Consider the following 15,000-nt stretch of genomic DNA (forward strand, 5'->3'; position numbering starts at 1 on the left):
GCTGTTTTATATCAGATTAACTTTAATAAACGTTACTGAGTAATAACCAAATAATATTACAAAGTTATCATTACTGTAGTTGTACTGTACCCTCCGTCTCGTAGCCTAATGTCAGGGTTTGAGCCATGTTTTAATCTGTATTTACAGCGCTAACGGATGTGTAAAGTTGAGTGTGAAGGATCCAAGTTGCAGCAGTTTGAGTCGCTTTGGTTTCTGATTTAAACATCGGGAATGCAGCGCCTCGTTTTCTAAGAGAGAAACATATTTAACATATTTCAAGTTTGGTAACGTTGTCAAAGTGGAGTCAGATCTGTTACTGAGTTCACGTTGAACGGGACTGAAACACATCAACAAGTTGTCAGTTGTTCTCCTGGCTGCAGAATTTAGATGACTGAGAATCTGCTTTTGGTGGACCTGTGTTTACATTCTGAGTCTTATTTTAATTTGTTTAAAATCTGAGGAAAATCTGCAGAAATTCTGCTGAAAATCTGAGGAAATTCTGAGAAAAATTCTGCGGAAAATCTGAGGAAAATTCTGCTGAAGATTTTGTGAAAATCTGAGGAAATTCTGCTGAAAGTCTGAGGAAATTCTACAGAGAATCTGAGGAAAACCTGCAGAAAATTCTGCGAAAATCTGAGGAAATTTTGCGCAAAATCTGAGGAAATTTTTGCGGAAAATCTGAGGAAATTCTACAGAGAATCTGAGGAAAATCTGAGGAAAACCTGCAGAAAATTCTGCGAAAATCTGAGGAAAATTCTGCGAAAATCTGAGGAAAATTCTGCGAAAATCTGCGGAAAAACCTGCAGAAATCCTGCGTCTGCAGACTCCGTGTTCCCCTGCTGATTTTCTTTAATATTTTTTGAAATATTTGGATCTCCTCTTCTCTTCTTTCGACACCTTTTTTAAATTCCTTTTCTCTCCTTCCTGCGTTGGGAGCGTCTTGTGTGCGTTCAGAGACTCTTTGTTTCCCACATGCTCCACCTCTGAACTCTAAACGTTCCCAAAATGATCGGGGTCAACAGCATCCACTCGTCGGGCCGGTTCCGGTCCCGCTCGCTGTGCTCGGTGCGCAGCACGCGGGACTCCCGGGACGCGCTGGGGTACCACCAGACGCCACGGTCCCGCTCACTAAAGCCGCTGGCATTCCCAGACCTGCTGGGGAAGACCCAAGACCGACAGCAGCCGCGCCACAGCCGCAAGAAGAAGGTGATTATATAGAGAATATATTATATATTATATATATTATATTATATATATATATATATATATATTATATTATATATATATATATATATATATATATATATATATATATATATATATATATATATATATATATATATATATATATATATATATATATATACGCACAGCCGCAAGAAGAAGGTGATTATATAGAGTTATTATATGAGATTATATTATATATATTATATATATATATACGCACAGCCACAAGAAGAAGGTGATTATATAGAGATTATATTATATATTATATATATTATATATATATATATATACCGCACAGCCACAAAAAAAAGAAGGTGATTATATAGAGATTATATTATATATTATATATATTATATTATTTATATATATATTTATATACACGCACAACCCGCAAGAAGAAGGTGATTATATAGAGATTATATTATATATATTATATTATATATATATATATACACGCACAACCATAAGAAGAAGGTGATTATATAGATTATATATATATATATATATATATATATATATATATATATATATATATATATATATATATATATATATATTTATATATATATTTATTAGTGCTGTCAAACGATTAAAATATTTAATCGCGATTAATCGCATTAATGTCATAGTTAACTCACGATTAATCGCAATTAATCCCACATTTTTATCTATTCTAAATGTCCCTTGATTTCTTTTTGTCCCATTATATTTTTTTCATTCTAATGCTCTTATCAACATGGAAAAGTGGATCGGCTTGCTTTGTGCAAATGTTTTTTTTTTTTTTTATTGATAACAACATTGGCATATACAGTACGTAGTGTTCAATTTCACACTAACATTCTCACTTGGAACTAATAATCTGTCACATAATGTCACATTATGTTACAGGGCTCCAGACTAACTTATTTCACTAGGAGCACAGTGGCCCCCAACTGCAAATTTTAGGGGCACAACCAGAAAATTTAGGGGCACACACCGTAAATCATCATGCTAACCAAATATTCACATTTATATTAATTTCCACTGTATTACTAATAAATACTTTGATAATAGATGCAGACATTTTATATATATATATATATATATATATATATATATATATATATATATATATACACATTTTGTTTATTATTGTATTTGTATAATTTGTTTGTAAAGCACTTTGAATTGCCTTGTTTCTGAAAGATGCTGTAGAAGTAAAGCTGCCTTGCCTTAGAACCTCAGCCTGTCAGTCAGTCACCAGGGCATAGAAACCACTGTGCCTGTCTGCTCGTCTAAGTGTAACATCAACGGCACCGCGACAGCTTTCGGCTCGCCATTAATATCATATCGCAGCAAACGCCGTCTGCGTGAAGTTATAAAAAACTGTAACCACACTTGAAACCACTTCATCTGCATCGCCGCGACTTCAACAACACTGCAGACCATTTGGTCCAGTCTGGAGCCCCGTGTTACCTCCATTTTCCATTGCTGAGGCGAGCGTGGCTGGTCGTCATAGCGATTACGGTTTCCTCTGACTCATTTCCTGGTTCTCCTTCTCCATAACCAACGTAAAATCAAGGACAGGGTTAACGTTCCCTGCTCCATGTTTCCCACCGTGGTCAGAAAGAACAGAGGAGACTCTTTGTTTCTCTCCCTGACTGTAGAGTCACTACTCGCTACGAAGCTAATCGCTGTGACGAGCCTGCTAGCTAGCTACGCGGCTCGCTAGCTAGGCCTATAGCTCAAACAAGCGTATGTGGCTGCAGCGTGTGTCTGTTTTGTTTCCGGTCTGCTATGGCCACGCCAAGACCCGCCCTTCAATCACTACTATTGGCCAGGTGTCCAAGGTAACGTAACCCCATTTGTTCAGGTCCTATCCCCTGACCAATCGGCTATCCTAACCACTCCCGTAGGGCGGGTCTTTGCGTCCTTTGCTTCCTAGCTAGATCCGAAAGAACATTAACCCTTCTTTATATGTCTATGCATTAATCGCGCGATAAAAAAATTGTCGGCGTTAAAATGGGTTTATGTTAACGCCGTTAATAACGCGTTAAACTGACAGCTCTTATATATATATATATATATATATATACAGTGGGGGAAATAAGTATTTGACCCCTTGCTGATTTTGCAGGTTTGCCCACTTACAAAGAATGCAAAAATCTACAATTTTAATCATATGTACATTCTAACAGTGAAAGACAGAATCCCAAAGAAAATTCCAGAAAATCACATCATATGAATTTATTAAAATTGATAACCATCTGATGAGGAAAAACAAGTATTTGACCCCTGGACAAACAGCAAGTATTCTGGCTCCTACCAGCTAGTTAGTCTTTCTTTAAGACACAGCCCCAATCCGAACCAATTATCTACATCAAATACACCTGCCTCACCTCGTTACCTGTATAAAAAGACACCTGTCAACACCCAAACAACCAGCATCCAACATCACCATCATGGGCAAGACCAAAGAGCTTTCTACGGACATCAGGGACAAGATTGTTGATCTGCACAAGGCTGGGATGGGCTACAAGAGAATCGGAAAGCAACTTGAGAGAAAAGATCAACTGTCGGTGCAGTTATCAGGAAATGGAAGAAGCACCACACCACCGCCAACCTCCCTCGGTCTGGGCCTCCACACAAGATCTTGCCTTGTGGGGTGTCCCTGATCATGCGAACGGTGAGGAATCATCCCAAAACCACAAGGGGGGGAACTGATGAATCAACTGAAGGCAGCTGGGACCACAGTTACAAAAGAAACGGTTGGTAACACACTCACGTCATGGATTGAAATCCTGCAGCGCACGCAAGGTCCCCTGCTCAAGAAGAAACATGTACAGGCCCGCATGAAGTTCGCCATTCACCACCTGGACGACTGAGAAGAGGCCTGGAAGAAGGTGATGTGGTCAGATGAGACCAAAATAGAACTTTTTGGCCTCAACTCAACTCGTCGTGTTTGGAGGGCAAAGAACACCGAGTACAACCCAAAGAACACCATCCCCACCGCCAAGCATGGTGGTGGCAACATCATGCTTTGGGGTGCTTTTCAGCCAAGGGGACGGGACAACTCCATCGTATTGAGGGTAGGATGGACGGGGCCATGTATCGTGGAATTCTGGACCGACATCTCCTTCCCTCAGTGAGAGAGCTGAAGATGGGTCGAGGATGGGTGTTTCAGCACGACACCGACCCTAAGCACACGCCAAAGCAACAAAAGAGTGGCTGAAGAAGAAGCACATCAAGGTTCTGGAGTGGCCTAGCCAGTCTCCAGACCTGAATCGATTGAAAATCTTTGGGGGAGCTTAAAATTGAGTTGCCAGGCGACAACCTCGGAACCTGAATGATTTGGAGGCTGTCTGCAGGGGAGGTGGGCCAACATCCCTGCCGAAATGTGCACAAACCTTGTCACCAACTATAAAAACCGTTTGACATCTGTGCTGGCCAATAATGGCTTTTCTACAAAATATTAACATGCTGTTTGTCCAGGGGGTCAAATACTTGTTTTTCCTGATCAGATGGTTATCAATTTTAATAAATTCATATGATGTGATTTTCTGGAATTTTCTTTGGGATTCTGTCTTTCACTGTTAGAATGTACATATGATTAAAATTGTAGATTTTTGCATTCTTTGTAAGTGGGCAAACCTGCAAAATCAGCAAGGGGTCAAATACTTATTTCCTCCACTGTATAGATATTATATATATATATATATATATATATTATATATACACGCACAGCCGCAAGAAGAAGGTGATTATATAGATATATATTAAATATACACGCACAGCGATGGAAGAAGGTGATTATATAGATATATATTATATATACACCCACAGCGTGTGTATGTCTGTGTGTCTTTGTTTCTTTTTTTGTGTGTTTGTGTGTGTGTCTGTGTAAATTAAATTAATTGTTTTAATGCTTTGAAATTGTTTTTAATTGTTTTCTAACTGTTTTTCATGTTTCATGTAAAGCACTTTAAATTGCCTTGTTGCTGAAATGTGCTATACAAATAAAGCTGCCTTGCCTTGCCTTGTGTGAGGCATCTCAAATGATCAGTTGCTTTGATAAATGAGGGGGGAAAGGAGAAATAGTAACAAGCTGGAAAAGGATATCTCAAACAAACTTTACATTAATTACACACACACACACAGACACACACACAAGAAAGGGTTTTCATTTCTGCTCTGTTAACAAGGTGTGAATTCTTTTTCATTATCTGAAACTCCTAATGCATGGATATTATTTCGGGGTATATCAGGGAGAGAAGAGTTCTTAGTCGAGCCAAAATAAATTATGAATAACCTCAGAATGTGGTCTCTCGCTCGCTCATTAAATGCAGTTACTTTGCAGTTTTTCGTTCCCTGGCTGCTAAGCAACCGAAATATCCTCCTCTCCTGAAGATGTTTCACATTAAAATGCAGAATCTGCTCTTCAACGGTGTGTTTTTTAATCCGAGTTCCTACAGCTGAAGGCTCTTTAAACGCCACTCAGAGTTACATCTAAGACCAAGCAGCTCCCATCTCGCACCTGGACCAGGGAGGTGTGTTCAGGTGCATTGTGGGTGTGCTGGTCTTGCAGGGAGGTGTGTTCAGGTGCATTGTGGGCGTGCTGGTCTTACAGTGAGGTGTGTTCAGGTGCATTGTGGGCGTGCTGGTCTTACAGGGAGGTGTGTTCAGGTGCATTGTGGGCGTGCTGGTCTTACAGGGAGGTGTGTTCAGGTGCATTCTGGGCGTGCTGGTCTTACAGGGAGGTGTGTTCAGGTGCATTCTGGGCGTGCTGGTCTTACAGGGAGGTGTGTTCAGGTGCATTCTGGGCGTGCTGGTCTTACAGGGAGGTGTGTTCAGGTGCATTGTGGGAGTATTGCTATCTTGAGGCAGCGGGAAGTGATCGCACCATTGACCAACAAAAACCTGGTCTAAAGTCAATAACGCAGCATTTCATTGTTATTTTAACAGAGCAAATATTTTTGTGTGTGTGTTTTACACTTGATTGCTGCTGTCGAGTGTTTTTAAAGGAATGTGAAACGAGGGAAGTCAAGACACACACACACACACACACACACACACACACACACACACACACACACACACACACACACACACTCTCTACACACAGACACACACACACACACAGACACACACACACACTCTCTAGCACACACAGACACACACACCGACACAGACACACACACACACACACACACACACACACACACACACACACACACACACAGACACACATCGACACACAGACACACACACACTCTCTAGCACACACAGACACACACACCGACACAGACACACACACACACACACACACACACACACAGAGACACAGACACACACATCGACACACACACACACACACACACTCTCTAGCACACACAGACACACACACCGACACACACACACACACACAGAGACACAGACACACACACAGAGACACAGACACACACATCGACACACACATCGACACACACAGACACACACAGACACAAACATCGACACACACAGACACACACACCGACACACACAGACACACACACAGAGACACAGACACACACAGACACACACATCGACACACACACACACACACACACATCCAGTCCTTTATAGTTGTAGCATCCATTTAGTATGTGTGCAACTGTTTGATTTTCCTGTTGAGATGGGTGTAATATGCAGTAGGGGTCATACGCTGATGGGTACCATGTTGCCAGATTGTAACTGGTACCACACACACACACACACACACACACACACACACACACACACACACACACACACACACACACCCTCTGACTGTGTCTCTTGTGTCTCTGCAGACTCTCTACAGCTCCATCAAGAACGAGAAGCTTCAGTGGACCATGTGAGTTCTGAACCTTGTGTGTGTGTGTGTGTGTGTGTGTGTGTGTGTGTGTGTGTGTGTGTGTGTCCGCTGCCCCGACCGACTCGCTCCTATTTAAGCCTCTGTTTCCACGGCAACCGTTCCCTGCTTTTCTTTCCCCGCTGTAATTACAGGTCAGACTCCCAACGCCCATGCTTGTATGTGGACACACACACACACACTCTCACACACACATACACACACACACACATATACAGGCACATACACACACACACACACACACACACACACACACACACACACACACACAGACACACACACACACACACACACACACACACACAGACAGACTCATACACACACAAACACACACACACACTCTCTCACACACACACACATATACAGACACAGGCACACACACACACAGATACACACACACACACACACACACACACACAGACACACGTATATATTTATAACAAACACACACACTCACACACACACAGATACACACACACACACACACACACACAGACACACGTATATATTTATAACAAACACACACACTCTCACACACACACAGATACACACACACACACACACACACACACACACACACAGACACACGTATATATTTATAACAAACACACACACTCACACACACACAGATATACACACACACACACACACAGACAGACTCATACACACACAAACACACACACACACTCTCTCACACACACACACATATACAGACACAGGCACACACACACAGATACACACACACAGACACACGTATATATTTATAACAAACACACACACTCTCACACACACACACACACACACACACACACACACACAGAGACACACGTATATATTTATAACAAACACACACTCACACACACACACACACACACACACACACACACAGAGACACACGTATATATTTATAACAAACACACACACTCTCGCACACCCACAGAAACACACACACACACACACACACACACACACACACACACACACACACAGACACACGTATATATTTATAACAAACACACACACTCTCACACACACACACACACACACACACACACACACACACACAGAGACACACGTATATATTTATAACAAACACACACTCTCACACACACACACACACAGAGACACACGTATATATTTATAAAAACACACACACTCACACACACACACACACACACACACACACAGAGACACACATATATATTTATAACAAACACACACACTCTCACACACCCACAGAAACACACACACACACACGTATATATATATCCAGGCATGTTGTGTGTGTTGAGCATCTGTTCTCCCTCCTGTTCAGCCCTTTTTTTATTTCTTTATTTATTCGTCCGTTTGCTTTTTAATCTTCTGCATCTCGTCGTGCGGCTGAGATTAGAGCTGAGTTTATAGGACGAGGTGACATGAGACGGCTTTAGGTGATGATGCAATAAAACATATGAAATAAAGAGGAGGAACCGAAATAAACTAAAACAAATTGATCCTAGATCAGGGGTGTCAAACTCATTTTCCCAGAGGGCCACACTGGAAAAAGAGAATCACAGCGAGGCATGGAGAGTTTATTGACGTGCTTTTGTTACTGCATGTCACTTTATTTTAAACATTTTGGGAGCTTTTTTTCCTCATTTTTGTTGTTTTTGTTCCGACTTTTTTGTGGCTTTCTCAGACATTTGTCACCTTTTTGTAAATCTGTTGCTTTTTCTGACATTTTTGTACGCTTTTTGTTGCATTTTTGTTGACATGAAGCCCTACAAAAGTCACCAAAAGAGTTCCTTAGCCATCGGAGAATTTAGCAAATCAAGCATAACAATTATAAAAAAACAACCAGTTTCTCAGCCTGAATATGAAAACTCTCTCTGCTGCTTCTGGGGGAATTTCTGAGTCTCAGAGTCAACAAATCTGACAAATTCTTCTCTGAATGGTCAGGTAGTTGCACTGTTAAAAAAGCTCTTTCACATTACTGTATCTGAGACTTCAGATACAGTATTAGGGGACCACTATGGTCTATATAAAAGAGACTTCAGATACAGTATTAGGGGACCACTATGGTCTATATAAAAGAGACTTCAGATACAGTATTAGGGGACCACTATGGTCTATATAAAAGAGACTTCAGATACAGTATTAGGGGACCACTATGGTCTATATAAAAGAGACTTCAGATACAGTATTAGGGGACCACTAAGGTCTATATAAAAGAGACTTCTGATACAGTAGGGGGGGGACCACTAAGGTCTATATAAAAGAGACTTCAGATACAGTATTAGGGGACCACTAAGGTCTATATAAAAGAGACTTCAGATACAGTATTAGGGGACCACTAAGGTCTATATAAAAGAGACTTCAGATACAGTATTAGGGGACCACTAAGGTCTATATAAAAGAGACTTCAGATACAGTATTAGGGGACCACTAAGGTCTATATAAAAGAGACTTCAGATACAGTATTAGGGGACCACTAAGGTCTATATAAAAGAGACTTCAGATACAGTATTAGAGGACCACTAAGGCCTATATAAAAGAGACTTCAGATACAGTATTAGGGGACCACTAAGGTCTATATAAAAGAGACTTCAGATACAGTATTAGGGGACCACTAAGGCCTATATAAAAGAGACTTCAGATACAGTATTAGGGGACCACTAAGGTCTATATAAAAGAGACTTCAGATACAGTATTAGGGGACCACTAAGGTCTATATAAAAGAGACTTCAGAGACTCAATCGGGATGACAGTTGACAACAGCCCCGGGACATATAGCTAGCTAGTTACCGTTAGCCTCCAGTCAGCTATCAGCCAGCTTCTTTCATTACAGCAACCCCCACCGGCCAGAACTTATCTCCAGTGCCTGGTGCTTACGAGGCTAACGGCAGTTTAATTAAATGTCGGGAAACAGACTATATCAGACCCAGCACCGAGTCACAACAGCGGCCATCCATAGCGGTAGCTAGCTAGCTACATCTCCGTAGCGCTACCGGTGTATGTGCCTAAAATCTCCTCCCTGCCGAATTTCTTCCCCCTTCGCGTTTAGCTGTTTTTACGCCGTTAGCTAAATTAACCCGACAAAAGGTGGGTTAAGCACCAAAACAAAAAGTTAAGATGACTGAAAAGTGAAGGGGAGATAATTCCGGGCAGCTGGGAGATGTTCCGCTGCTGCACAACAGGCATCGATCGTCCTGGCTCGCTATCGCGAAGATTTCCCCGACAATCCCCCCCCCCACACCCGTCTCTCAGCCTCGTTTAGTAGCTAGCTAGCGTCACAACAAACCCCGTCCGCCCCGGTGTTGAAACCATCCAAAAGGTGACATTGATATGTGAAATATTTTGTGCTTTAGCTGCTGGCTACTGTTAGCTTGCTGGCTCACTAGCTAACTGGTCAGCTACAAATAAAAATCGTAAATTATGTTGGGGAAACTGCAGCTATTGTATTACATAACATGAATAAACGTTACTAAACGTAAAGTGAATAAACTTGAACGGGTAAACTGGTCCGTGAACTGATGCATTCTAACCGGCAGCGAAGGTGTTTAACACAAAAAACTCCCATAATTCCACGCAACTTCCCAACGTCATCAAAAGTCCAGTTTTACAGTCCATTGTTTTGGTTGAGAGACCCCTAGCGGCAGAAAGTTACATATTGTACGTTTAAACCCGCTATCACTACCATAGACAGAATATAAGGTCACTACCATAGACAGAATATAAGGTCACTACCATAGAGAGTATATAAGGTCATTATCATAGAGAGTATATAAGGTCACTACCATAGACAGTATATAAGGTCACTACCATAGAGAGTATATAAGGTCACTACCATAGAGAGTATATAAGGTCACTACCATAGACACTATATAAGGTCACTACCATAGACAGAATATAAGGTCACTACCATAGACAGTATATAAGGTCACTACCATAGACAGAATATAAGGTCACTACCATAGACAGTATATAAGGTCACTACCATAGACAGAATATAAGGTCACTATCATAGACAGAATATAAGGTCACTATCATAGAGAGTATATAAGGTCACTACCATAGACAGTATATAAGGTCACTACCATAGACAGAATATAAGGTCACTACCATAGACAGAATATAAGGTCACTATCATAGAGAGTATATAAGGTCACTACCATAGACAGTATATAAGGTCACTATCATAGAGAGTATATAAGGTCACTACCATAGACAGAATATAAGGTCACTATCATAGAGAGTATATAAGGTCACTACCATAGACAGAATATAAGGTCACTATCATAGACAGAATATAAGGTCACTATCATAGAGAGTATATAAGGTCACTACCATAGACAGTATATAAGGTCACTATCATAGACAGTATATAAGGTCACTATCATAGACAGTATATAAGGTCACTACCATAGACAGAATATAAGATCACTATCATAGACAGTATATAAGGTCACTACCATAGACAGTATATAAGGTCACTATCATAGACAGTATATAAGGTCACTATCATAGAGAGTATATAAGGTCACTACCATAGACAGTATATAAGGTCACTATCATAGACAGTATATGTCTGTCTATGGTTTTGAGCTAACGTTAGCAATCAAACAATCACAGATAACTAAAACTAGTGCCCTATATTTAGCGCACTAGCTAAAACGTTTTGAAATGACTGCTAGCTAAGATGCTAACGGCGTTTTGAGCTAACGTTAGCAATCAAGTAGCCTCGTAGATGCTAACGGCGTTTTGAGCTAACGTTAGCAATCAAGTAGCCTACTAGATGCTAATGGTGTTTTGAGCTAACGTTAGCAATGAAACAATCATAGATGGCTAAAACATTTTATTTAGTTTAGCTAACAGCTAATTCAGCTAACCGCTAGCTGACAGCTAGATTCAGTCTAAAATGACATTAAGTCAAACTTAATGGGAAAAGCAGGCTACAGCTACATTAAGACTTTACAGTAATAACAATAAAGACAAGTAATGAGTGATTGTATTTTAAATGAGCACAAGTTAAGTAATAATATAATATAATAATATATATATATATATAATATATATAATCTTTTATATATGTTAACGGTTATTTTCAAGTTTTATTTTGAGGGTCTTAAACTAACGTTAGCTTGCCTGTGAACAATATTGGAGAGTGGGAGGGGTTAAACGTTTAACTCCGCCCACATTGAGGTCTGCGGGTCTGCAGTCAGGTGTATATGAATCAAACTCCAGACTCCCAGACCAAAGCTCAGTGTTCTAACCAGAGATGGTCCGATACCAGTATCGGTATCGGCTCCGATGCTGCCTAAAACGCTGGTATCGGGAAGTACTGGAGTTTATGCACCGATCCGATACCACGTAATAAAGCCCTGAAGAAAATCTACGTTAAAGTAGATTATTTATGTTCTTTTTCCGTTATAACTGACTGTCAAACTGGAGAATAAAAGAAAGTTCTGTAGCATTCATTGTTTGTGTTTGTTCATGTTTCACAAAGAGTTTAACCTGAGCCAGACCGACAACAAAGATAGAAATCATATCACATCCATACAGAGATAGTAGTATACAGCTGTTATACATCATATCATCATACAGAGATAGTAGTATACAGCTGTTATACATCATATCATCATACAGAGATAGTAGTATACAGCTGTTATACATCATATCATCATACAGAGATAGTAGTATACAGCTGTTATACATCATATCATCATACAGAGATAGTAGTATACAGCTGTTATACATCATATCACATCCATACAGAGATAGTAGTATACAGCTGTTATACATCATATCACATCCATACAGAGATAGTAGTATACAGCTGTTATACATCATATCACATCCATACAGAGATAGTAGTATACAGCTGTTATACATCATATCACATCCATACAGAGATAGTAGTATACAGCTGTTAAAACGTAATGAAATATATGACACTCTGGTATCGGCTCGGTACTCGGTATCGGCCGTTACACAAGTTCAGGTATCGTAATCGGTATCGGGCCATCTCTAGTTCTAACCACTCACCTAGCAGTTCTTACAGAATGTTGTACAACTGTTTCCCACTTGGTGTCTTCAAGCCCGCGATTGCTAGGTAACCTTACTGTATACGAAAAATAGGTACTAACCTATGGTACTACCTAACAAACTAACCGTGTATGCTTTCACCGAAGACAGAAAGTGCAACTGCTGTAACCATTTTCCGCTAGAAATTCAATTATAAACTTTGGAGACAAATCTTTCCTAATATGCCAGTTTCTGCGGTCATGGAAGATGAACGTCGGCCATGATTTCGGTGCACGCGAGCAACGTGTTTCTGTTGTTACGTCACAGGGTGTAAATAGCTCAGCTGTGTGGCCGAGGCTATTCGTACCGGGGGGTGCAAATAGACACTCTGTAAAAATAAATAGTTGCAACCATAAAGGGTTTGAAAACGTTTATTTTGAACACAAGTCCCAATATGATCCCTCTCATTTTATAAAAAAATCAATAGGCCTAATATGGTTGATTGTTAATTTTTGTGCGTGTTTCTGAAGAAAAAAACAATCAAAAAGAAAATGTAACTCATATCCATCACTTTAAACGAAACTGATCGGAGAAATGTTAAAGGAACACGCCGACTTCTTGGGAATTTATCTTATTAACCGTAACCCCCAGAGTTAGACTAGTCCATACATACCCTTCTCATCTCTGTGTGTGCTGTAAGGCTGTCTGACGGCTCCAGCATTAGCTTAGCTTAGCACAGATCCTGCAGGTGAATGGTTCCAGTAATCCTACTGCTCCGAATAAGTGACAAAATAACGCCAACATGTTCCTATTTACATGTTGTGATTTATAGAGTCACAGCGTGTACAAAAAACAACGTAACATGAGACACAGCCATCTTCTAACTGTAAACAAACCGGGAACTATATTCTCAGGCGGAAGAATATAGTACTTGGGCGGAGTGATATGCTCGCAGCAAGCCTGTCTGAGAATATAGTTCCCGGTTAGTTTACTTTAAGAAGATGGCTGTGTCTCATGTTACGTTGTTTTTTGTACACGCTGTGACTCTACAAATCACAACATGTAAATAGGAACATGTTGGAGTTATTTTGTCACTTTTGTCACAATTGGGAGCAGTAGGCTAGTTGGAACCAGTTACCTGCAGGATCTGTGCTAGGCTAGGCTAGTTGGAACCAGTTACCTGCAGGATCTGTGCTAGGCTAGGCTAGTTGGAACCAGTTACCTGCAGGATCTGTGCTAAGCTAAGCTAATGCTGGAACCGTCAGGCAGCGTTACAGCACGCACGGAGATGAGAAGGGTATGTATGGACTAGTCTAACTCTGGGGGTTACGGTGAATAAGCTAAATTCCCAGTAAGTCGGCGTGTTCCTTTAATGTTATTCTCTACCTTAATGGGAGCAGTGAGTCTGCATCTTCGCTGCACCCAGATGGTGTATGCCTAGTAACGACAGGAATCGCATGTCGCCCTCCATCTGCAACCTCAACCTTGCTTTTAATCAGGGTCGAGGCAGAAAACCCAAACTCACACAAGTAAGTGGACGTGAATGGGATAAGTAGCCTAATTTTATGGGACTGGAACTATGTCTCCACTGACAGCACTTCACTCACGCATATTCTGTTGCAACTCCATATTAGAGCTCAGGTCAAGTAGGGCCTCCTGCTCTTGGATGCTTAATCCATCACAGAGCTCTGCTGGGAAACTGAATGCATTTATATCCCATTCATTTTCCATGCTGTCCTCTCCAAAATAATCCCAAAACTGCGCGCGCAACCCCTTCAAATGCGCAGTGGCAATGGCCAGTCCTGCCTTCTCCAAAACATCCTCCAAGGTTGGAAACTTTTCCACTGAGCCCTGTTCCACGCGAGCCCAACACAGGTCCAACTTTTTCCTAAATGCAGATA

The 15,000-nt window shown here is 40.8% G+C and overlaps 1 long non-coding RNA gene across 1 annotated transcript in view; it reads left to right on the forward strand.

Moving 5' to 3' along the window:
- Positions 1–15,000, forward strand: part of LOC114551470 (uncharacterized) — a 19,878-nt gene that overhangs the window by 3,170 nt on the left and 1,708 nt on the right. Inside the window, exon 2 of the long non-coding RNA XR_003691898.1 lies at positions 7,035–7,078. This is a non-coding gene — a long non-coding RNA (uncharacterized LOC114551470). The remainder of the gene's footprint in view (positions 1–7,034; positions 7,079–15,000) is intronic.

Source organism: Perca flavescens, unplaced genomic scaffold (assembly GCF_004354835.1).
Source record: "Perca flavescens isolate YP-PL-M2 unplaced genomic scaffold, PFLA_1.0 EPR50_1.1_unplaced_scaf_10, whole genome shotgun sequence".
NCBI classification, from domain to species: domain Eukaryota; kingdom Metazoa; phylum Chordata; class Actinopteri; order Perciformes; family Percidae; genus Perca; species Perca flavescens.